At 44.9% G+C, this 14160-nt stretch overlaps 1 long non-coding RNA gene across 1 annotated transcript in view; it reads right to left on the reverse strand.

Annotated features, from left to right (window-relative positions):
• LOC147013732 (uncharacterized) overlaps positions 1-13914 on the reverse strand; it is a 74336-nt gene extending 60422 nt beyond the window's left edge. The window contains exons 1-2 of the long non-coding RNA XR_015050497.1: positions 12089-13914; positions 5394-5810 (exon numbers count right to left, since the gene is read on the reverse strand). This is a non-coding gene — a long non-coding RNA (uncharacterized LOC147013732). The remainder of the gene's footprint in view (positions 1-5393; positions 5811-12088) is intronic.
• Positions 13915-14160: the final 246 nt, after the last annotated feature.

Raw genomic sequence — 14160 nt, forward strand, 5'->3', positions numbered from 1 at the left:
GACAGAGACAGAGACAGAGACAGAGACAGAGAGAGAGAGAGAGAGAGAGAGAGAGAGAGAGAGAGAGCGAGGGAGAGAGACAGAGACAGACAGAGACAGACAGAGACAGACAGAGACAGACAGAGACAGACAGAGACAGACACTTCCTTTGTGACTGCATGACAGGGGAAGTTTCTGAAAGAGCTCGTTTCACTTTTGTCACTGGTACTGGAACTTTTCACTTCAAATAACTACAATGGGATGCAACGTTTACAGCCCTTACAAACACCTCCGTTAAAAGATGAGAACCCTTACACAACATGAATACATTTTACAATCGGAACGACTTCCATGAGCCTCGATATCTGTCCAGAATATTTTGTCGTTTTACGCTGGACTCGCCGATTATAAAACACACCCTTGACGTACGGTTTCATTTTCCTTAATTATAATACGTTCTTTGTGACATGAAGCTGATGAAGCAATGAAGATGTTTCGTACACTTAATAGGTACGCACTTTATGCGGGGCTCGACGTTAACTGGTGTCCCGGTGCCCAGGACGCTGATTTTTTACCGTCGGGCAACCAAATTCTACAAGCGGTTGGATTTTGGATGCCCGGTCAGGCACCCTGAAAATCGTACAATGAAATATCACCAAATTTAGAAGAACCAATCATGATTCCCAAATGTGCTGCGTTCACACGAGGTGTGCGTGAAGATGCAGCGAACTTGAAAATCCATGAACCAAGACGTACGTGAAAACGATCGGTCGATTAGGATTCACGATTTGATGATCACTACTGAGCTCCATCCAAAAGTGTGGATGTCGCACTCCACGGCCCTGAGACGCAGGACCATGACCACTTGCAGAAACCTCGCACGACTGGAACCAACCGGCGATCAAAAGGGGAGATCGTCGTTTCGATTTTCATTTGGGTGAAAAATTGCAAGTTGTCTGCAGCTACTGATATGGAATTCAAATCAAAACATTTTCATTTTTTATAAACAAGTGTTTTTTTAAAATTATTTATTTAAAAAGAGGAAAAACTGGCAAAAACCTTCACCTGGTCCTGAACCAAGAAAACCTCTTCACTGGACCCCTGTTCAGGAGGTGGAAACTCAGCATAGTGGAAAAACAAATTTCCCTCCCCCCACTGGGTGCTTCTTTAGGAGACACCATCCCCGCACTGGATGGCCGTTGTCTCCCGAAGGGAGGTCATCCACCCTTTGTCAGGTGCTGTTTTGAGTCCTGGAAGGGTGTCGCGGTCACCCGCCCCACTTAGCAACACCAGTGAGGAGTGTCGGTTTAATCACAGACAACCAGACCAATTCGGCAGGTAGCACTGGGTTACACGTTACCAGTGGCAGTCCCAAAAGGCTGAGCTGACTCCACACATCTTGCTAATGATTATAAGAAGTCAAAATTCCAGCTCGCATTCTATTGTTCCCCCCACCCCCCAATGCACACCTTCCATACCCAGATAAAGATGGATCGACATGATTGGTTCTGATGCAGAGCTTCACAAATAATTCATCAATTTCAGGAGATCATCAATAATTCATCAAAATCAAAAAATGAAGCAAAGCCTCTCCCACAGGGAGCACCGCCGCAGGGAGATCATGGCAAATGATCTGGACACGTTGCCACAACGGCTTTCATCCGAGACACGATACGTTCGATGTCGCTCACTCGATCGGGGTTTGGAGGAAAAGTGATCGATTCAGAGTCGTTTGTGACAACCATTCCGTACGATGAATCTTGGTGGCGTTAGATTGGGAATATTTTATCGCCAGTGCGCTACATGCGGGATGCCTACATCAATCGGGGATAATAATGCCCAATGCAGATGAGGCTGGAGAATGAGACCATTGTGACGTCAGGTTAATGTCACAATGGTTCAATGAAATGGTTGTAAAAATACCTCCCTGCTCGTTTGTTCCAGCGCCAGAGAATCGTGCATCGTTACAACCACGGTGGAGAGGGTGGTCGTTGGTTTATAAAGCCTTAACCACTTGAGTATCGTGCACTTCTTCAATGCTGTCAAAATAGTTCATGGATAGGCAAGGCGACACGTTTTTGTGTTCACCCATGTCTGGAACCAGGTGAGGCCAGGTAAGTGCAGATGACATTGGATCACAATGAACAGCATAGGTCAGGATTGGGCCATTTTGACTCCAAAGGGTGTGGGCAGGGGACTGTTTGCTGCACTGGCTATGATTGGCTACAGGCCTGTGCATGTGTCGAGCATCCATTGGCAGCCTCATGCTGCCTCACTCGTGCCGGTGGGGTGGAAGGTAGCGCCTGACGGGTGTGAGGTAGCGCCGGCGGAGCGTGAGGTAGCGCCGGCGGAGCGTGAGGTAGCGCCGGCGGGGTGCAAGGTAGCACCTGACGTGTGTAAGGTAGCGCCAGCGGGGTGTGAGGTAGTACCTGACGGATGTGAGGTAGTGCCGGCGGGGTGTGAGGTAGCACCTGCCAGGTGTGAGGTAGCGCCGGTGGGGTGCGAGGTAGTACCTGATGGGTGTGAGGTAGTACCTGCCAGGTGTGAGGTAGCGCCAGCACGGTGTGTGGCAGTGCTGAGATTAGAGTCCCATATGGCCATGCAGGAGCTAGTTTTAGTAAAAAGTGCTCAGAAGCTCCAAATGACTGGCTTTGGGCTAGGAGCTGTCATGAAGGAGTAGATAGCCACTCATGCTTGAGGGAGGAGGTTATCCAAGAACAGAAGCAGCTGATGGGAGCAGGTGGATCCAAAAGGGAATTGGCCCAGGGGACCATTACCTGCAGCTTTGTTTTGGCATCTGAGCATCCCAAATTGTTGAAGGAATGGCCTGTGGGGAATGTTATTCCCAGGCGAGATTTGGACCATGGAGGTTGGGGGCAGGAGAAGGGAGGGAGAATGTTAGACCAGCCTCGGGAGTGATTTGAGCTGAGATGGGCCCCACAGGGAATTTGTTGGCCGACCATGCTGGTGGTCCACACCCGTTTGGCTGTAGCCTGAGCTACCATCTCATGCTCAGTGGCTTGGACTCCAAAGGAGGTGTTGGAGACAACTTCAGACCCTTGGGGTCAGTCTTGCCTGGGCACCTATTAAGGATGTACTAGGAGGAACCACCTGGACAGACTCTGGCAGGCTGTACCTTTGTGACGGTGCTTCTGAGGGCTGAAGAGGGAACTACCCAAGCAGGTAGGAAGGCATCAGCCTCTCCTTGAGCAAGAAACCCAGCAAGAACAATGGTGTTTCAACCATACTGGCTTTGGAGCCTCATAATGCGATGATGATACAGTCAGATTGTGCATAATGTCGATACTTCCGACTTTGTCCTTGTGCACAATTATGTATCCAGTATACAAGTAGAGGTAAATTGTAATTTCATCACCACCCCAGCATCGAACAAGATTCGTTTTGTTAGTTATTTTGGTTGTACAACCTTGCTGACTATTTGGACCAGCAGCGAAACCACAACCTTATCGGTTCTCTCTCACCTGCAGGCTTATTTGAGAATATGAACTCTAATCTACTTCCTGCAGCACCTGTTTACCGCACTCACCTCAATGTGAATTCAAGGAAATACATGAAACTGGAAAGGGCTACTTTACTTATCGAACCTGTGCCAGAAGTCGAACTTTGTGAGCAGCAGAATTTTTTTTTTTTTAATTACATAAAATGTAACAATTGGAGGGGGTGTAAAAAGTTCTATGAACGAATTACTTGCAATAATCCAGACGGTTTAACTTGTATACAGCCTGGTGTTGGCTTAGCAGTTAGGGTGGCTGGCTTCGGATCTTAAGGTGCTGAGTTTGAGCCCCCTGTTGGTTGTTGAATTAACACCAGGGGTGAGGGGGGGTTGACTGAGCCTGTCATCCTTCCAAGGTTGGTGAAATGAGTACCAGCGTACTGGTAATAGAGGGCAATGCATCAGCGGCACAGCTGTGCTCCCAGAAAAGGATGCAACCAGCAGCCATAGGCTGCACCGGATAGCAGGATAACTTGCACCTTCGTAAATTAATAATATACACCTTGGTAAACGTTTTTTTGGTGAGTCTTGGCAAATTTCGAGGACGTCATTTGTGGAACCTCTTGAACACCCCACGTTGCAAAGGTCGTTGTGCGATGCACGCAGGAAGGCATTGATGTCCTGGCAGTCCCCTTAACCTCTCACTCCAGGTTATCACAAATCTCTTTTTATCCACAGCATTCCTTCAATGATAAATCACCTCCAACATGCTCTCGCCAACACGGCGGTGGATGGACGGGAGCCCTGAATCTCAAGGCAAAAAGGTCGGGGGTCTCGCTGTACAGATTGAGCATTTGCCTGTCAAGTGTCCAACTCTGCTCACTGAACCTTCTGCCTATCGAACTCGAGGTCATCTTTAGTGCATCGTGGGTTTCTGCAGTGAACACAAATAACACGTTCACCTGGATGGCATTCTTTCTCGTGCACTTCCCTTGGAGACTTGTTTCCTTCACCAGCGTCCTCAAACCTATCCTCCTTCTTGCTTACGGGACGTCGACTTCACGACCTTTCTGAAAAGTCTTCCACATCACTTTGCAAATAATTTCACTTCGTCTTGAGCAGTTCCTCATCCCAATGACAGACAGGCAGGTCACAGCTGCCTCCTTGGCTTCAGATCTTGAGTCGTTTGAAAAATAGAAAAATGAACTCTCTTGAGATAGGAAAAATTAAATGCTGGCAGTCTCACGAAAAATATCACTCGTCTAAGCCTTCAAAAAATCTTCTGTGGTTATTTTGTGGTGAACGTGCGGTCTGTGCAGCTACGTAGCCTTCAAATTTGTCATGACTTCTCATGGGCCAGTCATCTGCAAGCTGGCCTCCAAGACTTGCCATTGCATTGGAATTCTGTGCAAAGTTGTGCTTCCTTGGATGTCATCCATTGTGTCACCAACGCTGATAGCTTCATGGGGAAGGTTAAAGAGAGTCAAATAAGGCCACAGCCCGTTTTACCGTCACGGTAAGGAAGTAACTTTCTTCTTCTGTGTTCAGGTCAATATTTAATGCATTATCCTTCGTACCACTGCTGGGGGGATGGTGTTGTCAAATGTAGTGGGCAGTTCGGAAAGAACGTCGTATCCTGCTGGCTCAGGTGAAAGGTGTCATGGCGGCGGCGTAGAGCCTCTGTGGCAAGGCCACTAAATGGGAATTGTGATTGGCTCCACAGCGGGTCCCACGCACCCACTCGATTAGTGGGGAACCATGCCAATACGCAAGGCGCTACTACCAGTGGGCCTGGCCGTGGGGGACGATCGACTGCTACTGGGTGCATGGAGCTGCACAATTGGTTGGGCACCCTGCCCACATGCGCCAGCACACACTCAGGGTGAAGGGATGTGCCAGTGAGTTAATGAAAATGACAGCAGCTGTTATTGTTCCTCTCTCTGCCTTAGATCTCACTCACCTTCAAGCTGGACTGACTCCACACTTGCATTGCTTGCTGTGCCCACACCTCAGACAGCCGAGGAAGATGATAATCCACAACGCACCACCACCACCACCCTACAAAGACACGATATCCAAAAATCCAACCCGGCCCCACGTGCAACCCGAGTATTTAGATCCATCTCTGCCTGTTTAAGTTATTTATTGTGAACAACTACCTGTCTGTTTCTTTGTCCCCAAGTTTAAGGAGGTTCGTTCCATTTGTTCTATCCAGTGAGAACAAACCTATGAGCCTGGTGTGGCTTAGTGGTTAAGGTGGTGGCTTGGGATCCTGTGTTCAAGCCCTGCTGGCCGCTGAGTGAGCATCAGAGGGGTTGACAGCCTGTTATCCTTCCGAAGGTTGGTGAAATGAGCACCAGTATCCTGGAAATTATCCCTGCAGGGTCGAAGGCGAAGAAAACGTTGGCGTCAGGAAGGGTATCTGGCTGTAAAAACATTGCCACAAGAAAGGGTACCATGATTGGAGCCTGCAAAAAGCTGACCCCTGATCAGGGATAAAAGCTTTCAAATGGTGTGATGATGATATGAGTGAGAACAAACCTGGTTATATTTCATAAGAGGACATAGCTGCCTCACCTCACATCCTGCCATGATCATTGAAACATTTAGATTTGTTGGGTGTTCCCTGGAAGGAATTAAATTGAGGGGATTGTCTTGATCTGATAACTACGAGCACTTATAGAGGTTGCCAAAGGCATACTGATAATGAGGGTTCTATAAGCCCATGCTAATTAGTGTATTAATTGGCCCCCCAGGGATGGGGCTATTACCCAAGTTGGTAGACTTAACCATGGAGCCACAACCCCCAAGTTCCATGAATGGCCAATTGAAAGGTTTTCTGCCACCATGACACCCTTGACCCAGCGTTACCGTGAGGGGGAACACAGGATGAGATGTTATCAATCTAAACACTAAATTGACCACCCCCAATCAAAGGAAAGACCAAATACTGAATTGGAGTCATCAGGAGGAACTTGGATAGGATTCGGGTTTTGACTGCTACTCCTCCACCCCCAAAACCCATCCAGACGCAGCCAAGTGAACTGAACAAAAACAAAAGATTGTAATTAAAAAAGATATGTGGTCATGGGATTTATCATCACGGTTAGGTTTATGGCCTAATCTCAAATCATCAATTCAGATTCAGACCCAAATCACTGCTCCTGGTCATGGTGTCTAGTCTCCCACCAATGGACGGAGGCCCTCAATCTTAGACTTCAGATCAGAGCTGTCTTTCTGGACATATATCTCGAGCTGTTGATACAGTCTGGAAACCCACCTTGCTCTCCAAACCCCACCAACAGCATCCAAGGATAACTCCTCTCATGGCTGACAGACTTCCTCCACTCTCAGCAGGATCCTCCAATCTCCTCTCCCAGTCAAGGCTAGAGTGCCCTAAAGTAGTGTCTTTGAGCCCAGTCTTGTTCCTCATCTTCAACAATCTTACAAATTCTCTAGAAAAATCCAGCTCATGTCTGCTGAATCCACTCAAGCAGATATCTTATTCTTCAGATAGGCAGGTAGCAGCCTCTTTCCTTTCTGCAGACCTTGATAGAACCATTCTCCATCAAGCAAAGTCTTTCCTTGGCAAGTTTGAATTTTTATCAGCTTACAATGCCTTCATCTGCAGTTCAATGGAGTACTGACTGCTCCCCCTTCAGAATGGTGCCCCTGCCTCACACTTCTTGATGCCATTGGAACCAAGACCCACAAGATCATGGGAATCTCTGATGACAATACCGAATCTCTGAGCCAGTTTCTCTCACATCCCAAACACTTCTGTGATGTCTATCTTCTACCACCTCCTTTCTGGTCTTGCACCCTCTGCCCTTTCCTTGTTTCTGCATGATACAGTCTCTGCCTTATCCCACTTGTGGTGAAACTCCAAACATCCAGAAATCACTGTTCATCTCCTCATTCGTTCATCTCCGCAACCTTCTCAATCGATTGAATCTCATTCCCTCCAGGGATTCAAGATGGCTGTTCACCAACACCTCAGGTCACCCCACCCCCATGATCTTGTCTACCCTCATTAACTCTCCCCAAGCATACACCTTCCTTTCCAGGTTCTCTCCCCTATCCCTCACCCTCTTTTCGATATTTGTTCCACCAACAAAGAACCTGCCTTTATGGATACAATTCTTCCCCCAGAATTGGTGCACAACATTTTAGTATGACCAGGTAACACCTGCTCACAGCAGGAGCCACACTATGCTATACATTACTGTATGTACAGAGAGAACCTTGGAATGTCTCTTCCCCCACCCCCCCCTTTAACCACAGGGTACAATTCTTAACCAACTGAAACCTTCCTGTGAACATGCCGGGTACAACCACCGGTTTTCAACTCATTCCATCCAGTGAAATTCAGGAATACAAAGAAATCAAAACAAACAAAAAGAGACAGCAACTTGTTCCATGATGTCTCTTCAGTCCTCTTCTTCCTCTGGTTGAGCTTGTATCCAGATTGTTCACCCTGTGTCTTCCTCCCCCTCCCTTTGACCTCATTCTTACTCCACCTTGCTGTTTCCGTTTCCCCCCTTTCCATCTTGTTTGTTAAGTTGCGGTCTGTTCTGTGTTCTCTCTTCCACCAGTATGTATATGTATATGTATATGTATATGTATATGTATATGTATATGTATATGTATATGTATATGTATATGTATATATATATATATATATATATATATATATATATAAAAAACCTCACAAAGATCCACATGAAACACCCAACAAGTGAGGTCACCAAAACTTGTTAGGTACTAAACGGTGGACCCTTTGCTCAAACTGCTTTTCTTTCATTTGGGTCGTTTTATGTTCAAAACCAATTCACAACCCAATCAAGCAGTTCACTTTATTTATGGGCACAATCATTCCCACCTTCTTGTGGGGTTGGCTGGGGGAAGGATGGCCCAAGTCTTCACAAACAGCTGGCCAGGCACGACGTTTGACCAAGTAGTTTGGCCAGGAATTTGTAATTTGTGCAGGGAGCCAGCGATAGCTCGCCTACTCCTCACGAAGGACACCGTGGGATCAACATCCACCAACCAATTCCGGCTGACCGGACGCCTGTTTAACGTCCATCTGAGGGTCGGCACACACATTGATGAATCCCCTGCCTGAGAAACACCGGGACAACAGTTTATAGCTGGGTCTGGATTCAAACTCAGAGGTGAGCGAGTATCTTGGTCATCCTGTCAACAGTAGTTTAAATAAATAAATACACACCAAATTTTATCAATATTAATTGTTCAATGAAGTTTTTGTTTAACCTTGCGGTTCACATCATATCTGCACATGCTGAATATGGTAAACCTTTGTTGATGACATCACCCCTCATGGAATGCGATTTATAGCACCCGGAGTCCATCATCACGCAAGATGGATGTCCAAGGAATTATATCCCCTCAATATCTGGATGTTTCGGAGACGGTTTAAGCTCACTGGCCCTGATGAAGAACACATGAATCTTTAGTTGTTTTAATCTACCTTAGGCCATGGTTCACTGCTGCTCGCCAATGTCATCTCTGCTCCTCACAATGACCTTAACTTCCCACAACATGTTGTTAAGCATAAGAAGGTGAATTATGTCCTTTCAAAATCTACCTGTTCTAAATTTCCTGGATATCTATGGTATCCCAATGAGGAGATCATTGGTTTGGTATTCTTTCATAAATATGTATCCACAGATTCTAAACAACCAATGGTAAAAGCACTAAATAAAAAGGAAGGCATGAATAAACCTCCATCGGAAATCCACTTGAATATCAGGAAGTCTGAGGACGTGGAAATTGAAGACAGTCACACAGAACACAATGGATGACTTCAGGTATCTCAATTCCAGCTGGTTTTCTGGATTCTGACCCCGAGTAATGAGAGCCCAGAGCAGTAACAGACTGAAATGTGGTAAAGGGCAATTCTGAAAGGTGTGTGGACATCATTGAGGAGGATAACACCATCACAACAAAGAAAGAAGAACAAACAATTCCTACATCTGTACGACGATAGAAGCCTCCTCACCAAGAGGGGGGAAAAAAAATTAAATAAAAAAAGGAAACTATATCGATGTACAAGTGTTGAACCACACCAAGCCACCGGTACGAGGCCCCTACAGTGCAGAACTTCAACCTCATTGAGAAGCTGTTAAATATGGTTCAAAATGGATGAACTTTGACATGATTATATTAAAGAGTGCCAGCTTTAGCATTTTATACTTAACCTGCAAATCAGGACCAGCCTATTGTGCATCACAGGGGGAGAAAATTGAGAAAAGCAAAGGGGTCGAGGTGAGAGTGTGAGAGTGTGAGTGTAAAGGGGAAGGGGTCTGTATTGGTGAGGGTCAAACATTCTATGAATCATATTTGAATGTCGATTGCTCCTGACCTCATTTATCATATTTACATAACGACCAAATTTTTTTTTTTTTTTAATTATCGTGTTTGGTCTGACGTCACAATTGTATCCATTGTTTGTTTAAAAAAAAAGATTCTTGGCGGACAAAAAGGAAACAATTTGCGTACCGACATAGCGACAAGAGAAACTGTGCAGGAAGCAGACTCACAGCGCCGACTGGTGGTGGGTGACCATCGACTCGGATTGCTGGCCTCCGAGGCACCAGTTCCACAAAACCTTTACATTTGAACGATTTGCAATCACCAACCACGAGTTCACACACGAACCCAGAATTTACAGCAGCATTAACTGCACTCTGGACGGTGCACAACTAATTTTTTTTTTGCAACAGGAAATACCTAAAATATCCCCCTCATCCTTCAATTAAAAATAGATTCATATATTGTCCATATGTGGGCCTCCAACGCTTCACGTGAAAAATTCTATGGACTGCAAAAAGAACAAATAAATGTACATAAGGAGCACCGATAAAACACAAACAGTTACACTTTGGACATCATGTGTGCAGAAAAGGAGAGTCGAGTGAAAGAAACCACACTGGGTATGGTTGAGGGATGAAAAGGAAGAGGCAGACCTTGTACGTGTTGGATAGATGGGGTGGGTAAAGGCTACAACAAAGTTTGAGAACAGCAATGGCAGAAACATTTAAAAATAGAAGGGCACTTGGTAGAGCATGTACCTCGGCCACACAATGCCTGATCAACGAGAACATATCGGGTCCATGACATTTTTTGGAACATCATGCTGCACAGCACTAAATTGTTTTTAGCCCAATCTCTCAATGGTGTAGAATCACTGAAAAAAAAAAAAAAACAAGAAAGATCAGATCCGGACCTTCACCAAAATTGAATCAATTAATCATCACACACCTAACGTGTCCACCAAGTTTCATCCGAATCCGTCCACAACCTTTTGAGATAGTGCTATATATCGTTTTTGGCACCATCTCTCAATGGTGAAGAATCAGTTTTAAAAATTCTAGTCGGATTCGGACCTTCACCAAAATCTAATCAATTCTTCCTTGTCGTCACACACACACACACACACACACACACACACACACACACACACACACACACACACACACACACACACTAAATTTCATCCAAATCCGTCCAAAATTTTTGAGATATCCCGCACTTAAACAAAGAGACAGAGACAGGCATGAAAACATGACCTCTTTCCACCTTAGGTGGTGGAGGTAATGAGATAAAGAATGCACTGAATATAGCAATGAGATCTCTGCATTTAAGTGACATCGCATCATTTTAACGAATACATTCAGTGAAAGTCAGCAACACCACCTGCCCATTTGCAGTCAAGGGTAGGGCCATTCTCCTGCCTGTCAACTACACACAGATTCCTGCAAGATGTTCTGCCAATGAAACATCATAACAGACGGAGCAAAATTCTGGAACAAAGACCGTGCTGCCTGCCCGCTGCATGGGAAACAAAACCACCATACGTACTTCAGGGGTCGTACTTCAGGGGTCGTGATCAAAAAATTTTTTTTCCCATTTATTGATCATCATTGTGAACGCCTCGTGGATGATTCACTTCGCTTCACAGATATGCAATGGCAAAGGTAGATTCAAACCACTTTCCATCTGAAAAGGGAGAATTTTACTACATGTGAGGAGGAGGAGGAGATTGGGACCATACTCTGTGCAGAGCGTTGGTGCTGCCGAAGCATTCTCCTTGGCTATTAGACACAATCCTGGACGGGTCGCCACTCCGACACAGTACACCAGCAAGCTGGTACTCATTTTGCCGACCTCGGAAGGATGACAGGCAGAATCAAACCCACCTGGTATTAATTTAACAGTCAAGCGGGATTTGAACTCAGGATCCTCGGATGCCAAGCCCACCACCCCAATCGTCAAACCAACACCAGGCAAAGGAGATCCCACAAATGCTGAAAGTCCAAGACCCCCACCAATTAAGTATTTCACAAAGGCCGGTCAAACACGTTCCGAAACTGGTAGTTGTTCCGAGTGCGCGTGAAGGCAAGAAGGTGGAAAGATGTTGCTCATAATTAAAGAAAGGAGACTGATCTATAATAATAAATGTCAGTGCGTTTCTCCTCAATAACTCCAAAACCATGAAACCTAGCGGCCTAAAACTTTGCATGCATACTACGGGAACTCCAAGGGAGTGCATGAATGAAAACTGGGTATTAGGGTCAATTTAAAACACCCATTTTGGAGATACTCATCATAAGATAACAATCAAAGCCTTACCAAGATAGCGGCACGTCATCCTGGTCAGCTTGCTGTCACCTCATGGGGTCTTAATCTGCCGTTTTGGCCTGCTCAAAAATCCTTGGACTTGCAACAGGCCACAATGGGATCTGCATGATAAAGCACTTCAATATATATTTTTTTCATTTTCCACTTTCCTTACTCATATCAACCCTAATGTTGGCTCAAGATCCTAGGGTTGCGAGTTCAAGACACTGTTGCGCCGTTGGATTAACACCATGCGGGTCAACTCAGCCTGTCATCCTTCCGAGGTCAGCAAAATGAGTACCACGTGACTGGCAACAGGGGCACTGCATCAGCGGCACAGATGTGCTTCCAGAAAATGACAACCAGCAGCCACAGGCTGCATACGAATAAACAAACAAATTCATATCATTGAATGCCTGATCATAATGTAACACACACGTTTAACAATTCTCTTACCTTTCCATTTCCTTTGTGTTTTTGCTGAAATATATGTAAAGATGGTTTCTCAACTTCGATGTTTGTTCATTTGCAAGCCATGGCGATTAGGGCGTTCCGTTTTGCAAAAGTTTTCATTTTGAAAGGTCACTGTGTCCATCGATTGTTTGGTGAGGTAACCTTGCTGAAAAAGTTTCAGAATTTTCCCGCCATTTTGAATTTTCCAGAAATTAGTCGAATATCATAACGTACCCCAATCACACACATTCATATTTTTGAAATTCCAATATCACTATGTGCCTGTCAACTCTATATAAGCGTTTCATCTTCTCCAAAAAGTTTCTGAATTTTCCTGACATGTTTGACCAAGGGCTGCCATTTTGTAAAACATGGATTTTTCGTGAAATTTGCGAGTTTTGGCCGGTCTGTGATTTTTGTTACACTAATGCTTTTTCCTTGCAGAATAGACGACTATGAACATATAGCAGCAGCTACAGCAAAAATGCATCCTCGAGGATCAAAGAAATTATTATTTACAAAATATTTCCCTGTGTATATTTGCAGAATAGTTGACCATGGCAGCAGCTACAACAAAACAAGGACGTCCAAAAGGTTCCAAAAACAAACCTCGGCTTGAAAACGTGGAAACTGATCTTGGAGAGCGCAGTAATGGGTCTATTGTTCACAGTCATCCAGAACAACCAGAAATGGTCGCGGAAAATGCATCAACTTCAAAGCCCAGTTCTAGTGCAGTCAGTGCTTCAAACAGGAACTTTTACCTTGTTCACCAGACGTTGGATAAATTCGGATATAGTAAACTACCAAAGAACTCTCATGTCCTACGCAGATTCTTACTTGAGTTACAGCAGACCGGAACGATTAAAGCTGCAGCGGCTAAAACTGCTAGTGGACTGCGTGAAGTCTGGAAATTTAATTTCGGCTTGAAATTGATAATTGGAAAAAGTACTTCAGCAGACAAAGGAGAAGATGAATGTATGAAACTAATAATAATGACTGACAAATAGAAAAAAAAAAAAAAGATATCTGATCTGTATCATGAATGGAAGGAGTTAGAGAAAAGTAGCAAGCGCAAAGATAGATGTATGAAAAACAGTTTCAAGGAGAAGGAAAATAATTTTCTGGAGAAGTTGGAGTTACCTATGGACATCACAAAGAACAATCCAGAGGAAATTGAGAAAATCTAAAATAATAGAATGGAAAGACTATCTTACCCACTTGTGCCAGCAGCTTTCGAATGAGCAGATGGAATGTGCCATGTGATGTGATAAGATGGAAGAAGCAAGAGATAAGGCAAAGAGAAAACGAGACGAAGCAAGTAAAGAAAGAAAAACGAGAGAAGGTACAATTGTAGACGAAAAACACATTCATTAGAGTTAGAATCTTTGGAGTAGATGATGATGAATCACAAGATGAGAAAGTCAGCGATAGAAATAGACGTAAAAAGGACGTAATGTCATGTATCAGTCCCACTGCAGACAGATTAGGGATGAGTGAGGCAAAGGGCGATGATTGCGGCAAATGTTGTGAAAGGTACGGGACAATCAGTGGAAGACACGAACATATCTGTAACGAGTGCCTGGAGGCACGCTCAGGCTGATCGTGTAAAACGTGCTGAATCTATCAAATCC

The sequence above is a fragment of the Eptatretus burgeri genome, chromosome 13 (genome assembly GCF_056783735.1).
Source record: "Eptatretus burgeri isolate ZD-2024b chromosome 13, Ebu_testis_v1, whole genome shotgun sequence".
In the NCBI taxonomy this organism is placed as follows: Eukaryota; Metazoa; Chordata; class Myxini; order Myxiniformes; family Myxinidae; genus Eptatretus; species Eptatretus burgeri.